Here is a 4,450-nt window from a genome sequence, read left to right on the forward strand (position 1 = left end):
CCTTCACTCTGACTTGATAATGTAGGTGAGCATTGCTTGTTTAGGCCTTGTCCAAGTAACTATCCATATTATTTAACTAGTAACCAAGAAGTAAAGCAAGTTTACAGTTTAACAAAGTTCTAACACTTTTATGTTCATTTTTATTTACCAAATCACACAGGAGCATGATGAAATGTAACTAATTAAGAACAAAAAATTATAGATCAACTATTCCTTTAAAACAGTCACATAAGTATATCTAACACCAGTATGCCATTGCAATTCAAATCAAAAGGTAAACAATAATATTTCACAGGTCCCCTAGAAAGTGATATTGAATAAATTCTTTATAACCTCTCTCATATCCTGTACAAAACTTGGTTTATTCAAAAATAAAATCTCCAATTTATTTCCACATAAATAAAGTCTTTCATGTGAACCTCTCTACAGTGTGGCTTTCAACAGCAATTGAAATCTTTTTTTAGTGCCTGAAGTCAAGTTCTGTTCTTTTATAACTCAGTTTTTGACTTGAATGCTTTTGCCAGTGAAAGGCTCTCACTTCTTGTCAAGGAGGTCTGCCATCTGTGGACTAAATTAGTTCAGAGGAGCAAAGGTGAAGGACATTTGTAGTAAGAAAAGCTCCACTTTTCTAAAGGAGAGTTTTTGCAAAATTCAAAGTCACCTCCTTCCTTGTACAGTGATCTCGTGGCTTTCTCTTAAAATGGCCCAGAAATTATTAGCACCAGAGATGAAGCAAATTGTTCTGAGCCAACCAAATTCTTCCTGTGTCTCTTACTCTCAGAAGACATCAGGAAGATAGTCAGTAGTTTTCAACTTTAGCATCCTTTAAAAACAGTAATTATTTTAGGCATTGATTGCAAAGATTTTACTAAATGCCTTTTAGTACAACTCTGATCTCAATACCACAGAGGAGAAGTTTGTTTCTCTATATGAAAAGAAAACTGATAGAACTTTCAATTTCATCTTGAAAACCTTAGTCCACATCTCAGGAGCTTATGACTGTGTCTCTTTGATGTGCGAAAATTTGATGTAACTACATGGCCTTTTCATTAAAATAATGTGCTCTCATGTTATTCTAAATGACTTTTGAACTTTTTCCTTTAAAGAAGCTTTGTCATACTCCAATGGTTTCTGTTTAAATTCAGCATATCTGTTATCTGATCACAGCTGAAGGTCTTTACAGCATAAGTCAAAAGAGCTGTCTCTGTCTGTGCCAAGGTCACTATTGCTGTCTGGTTCCTTGCCAGCATCATTTTCTCTTCACCGTTTTCCCCACAGCTTTGCAGAAGCTGTTGCAGAAGCTGGATGCATCCAGTTTGCCTGGAACATATCTCTTCAATCTGATGAGACCACACTAGACTGCTCTTAAGGAACAGAGTGTCTACTAGGCTTCCTGTAATGGCAGTGTTTTTACAGAAAGTAAAAAGCAGGTTAAACGGGTGCTCATCCCCTGAAGAGACATGGCCAGTCACCTTCTAACAGACATGTCATCCAGTAACTCACTCATCTATCACAGAATAAACATTGCTGGGAGCTTCCAGGCTTTGGCTCTATTATGTCTTGAAACCCAGAGGAATTGGGGTTACAGAAGGGGATAGTGATCCTCTAAACATAAATATTCTCTCTGGACAATTCCATATCATTCAAGGCAGGCGTCTTTCAGAGAGTAAAAACATTATTAAGATTCAATGAAGCAACTGCAGAAATTGCTCCTATTTGCACCTGCCTCCACACAGGTTAAGAGGAACCTGAGTAAAATTATCACCTCCCTAACCTCCAAATCCTTATCCAATGCTATAGGGATGTAAAAAGAAAAACAGTAAATGCACAGCTGTGGTAGGTTGCCCCTGGCTGGATAACAGGTGCCCAACATAGCTGCTTCATGACTTCCTTCCTTAGCCAGATAGTGAGAGGAAATAGAACAAAAGGCTTTTGGGCTGGGATGAGAGGGAAAGATCACTCAGGAGTAACTCTCACAGGGAAAACGGACTTGGAGAAAAATTATTTCATTTATTACCAATCAAATCTGAATAGGATAATGACAAATAAAAAAAATAAAAACTTTAAAACACCCTCCCCACCCCTACTCCCATATCCCCAGGCTCGACTTTACAAGCAATTTTCTCTGTCTCCAGCAACTCACGGAGACTGGGATAGGATCTGCAGTCAAGTCATCACACTTTGTCTCTGTTGCTCCTTCCTCCCACGTGGAAGTGGGTCCCTCCCACAGGAGTCCTCAATGAAGTTCTCCAGTGTGAGACTTTCCCAGGGGCTGCAGTTCTTTGCAAACTGCCCCAGCACGGGTCGCTCCTATGGAGAGCAGTCCTTGTAACTAACTAACTAACTAACTAACTAACTAACTAACTAACTAACAAAAACTAAACCTCAATTAAGAAGCTACAACTCTGTGCATGTCCATTACTGAAAAATATCTAGGTTCATCTGATGATTTGCTTTCATCTCAGATGTTCCTTAAGAAGAAAATACGATCTTTTTCCATCCATTATGATGCGCTAACTGTAAAAGACCAGATACGAGCTTCCTGGAAACTTTTGATTTCAGAGAATGTGAAACAGACTAGAAACCTATATTTGGTCTGTAAAAACCTACTGGGCAAACTTAAAAACAGATAATCATCACTGAAAATGTAAATACCAGCTTTTACTTAATTTTGCTGGGGTTTATGTAATTTTTTTTGCCTTCTGCTTGTATCCTGCTGCGCTTCTACAGGCAAGTGGTTATATCTCTCTCACTCCAATGAAAATTTAATGTTAAATCACTGTTCTTCTGCTGGACAGCAGAATACTGAAAGAAATGCTCTTCATGATAAATTCCAGTAATTTTTGACCCTTAGCTTACCTCAGAGAGCCACATCAATGGTATTGATAAGGCTTCATATTACCATCTCAGGAACATAACAAGGTTAAGACAATTGCTGTGTCAGCAAGACGCTGAGCTTTTGACTCATGCCTTTACAAAATCAGGGTTGGATTATTGCAATTTATTGTTGGCAGCTCTCCCAGACTGTTCACTATGTAGGGTGCATTTCACACAGAACTCAGCAGCCAAAACATTCAAACACTAATACAAAATTGCCAAACATGACAAGTAACATCACCACCAGACACGTGATGTTGAAATCCTGATCTGATATAAAGAAATTGTAGAACAAGTACTTTTTGTAAAGACTGAGCATAGCAAGAAATTATTTAATCTAAGGGTTATCAGCTTGTCATTTTAGAAGGTAACTTACTTTTTCTATCTTTATGTCTTTGGCAATACTTTGTCTCTTTCACCTCTGTGTAATGTCTTACTATGATGAGCTTTAAGCTTCTGTTTCATTTAATTTTAGATTTTAATATCTAACTAATATTTTTATCTTGATAGCAATATCTTGGATGGATTGCTCATTAGAATATACTAATCCTTATTGTGCTCTGTATTTTTAGATTTAAAGTTTTAACAATAATAATAATAAAATGGTATGTAAGATGTACACTCTTTTTTAAGTTGATCAGCTTTTTCCTGGGACACTGTCAGGTTTGCAAGTATTAACTCAACAATATCTGAAATAGTCTGAATCTATTTAGCATTTTCCATCTCAAGATTTGAAAATGTTTTACAAATAATTATATATCCATATAGACATAATTTATATTTTTGCAAAACAGCTGGTACTATTTTCCTTTTTAAAATTCTCATTAATAATGATATTAATAACATTAATAATAGTAATAATAATAGCAGGAAAATAATATCATGAAGGACTGAAAAACAACAACTTGTGCCACATACAGTTTCAAGTAAAAAAAAACTTACAGAAAGGCTGTCTTTTCATAATATTTAACATAGAAAAACATAAATTTCAGCGAAGACATTTTTGGTTTGGCTTAGCCTTTTAATAAGAGTGGGAAAAAGAAAATTACCTATAGAAAGTCCAGCTGCTCTATTTTGTCCATACAAGAGTTGGGCAAAATGATAGAACATTTTTACTATTGCCAATGCATCCCTTTCTCGTTGATAGAAACCCCATGCTGAGTTTCTAGGCTCTGCTCCACTGGTCATGATCACTCACTTTCTCTGAATTTATTTCATCAAAAAGAGAAGAAATTAAATCAGGACCATCCAACTATAAAACACTGAAAAATTTATGTTGGAAAGCACCTCTGGAGGTCACTTAGTCTGGCCTCCTGTTTAGGGAGAGCCTACATTAAGTTTCTCAGAGCCTTGCCCAATCTTGTTATGATTATCTCTGATGAGGAAGAATCACAACCACTGGGCATCCTCCTCCTCCACTGTTTGACCACCCTCATGGTTCAACAATTTTTTTTTATTCCTAATCAGAATTTCCAAAGCCCGACTTGTGTCGTTTGCCTCTAACCTTTCCAATCAGAGAGGAGTCAAATTAGATAGCTGAAGAAGCAGAAATAGTACCTTTTATTCTTTTATT

Source organism: Cyanistes caeruleus, chromosome 4 (genome assembly GCF_971803275.1).
Source record: "Cyanistes caeruleus chromosome 4, bCyaCae1.hap1.1, whole genome shotgun sequence".
Taxonomy (NCBI): Eukaryota; Metazoa; Chordata; class Aves; order Passeriformes; family Paridae; genus Cyanistes; species Cyanistes caeruleus.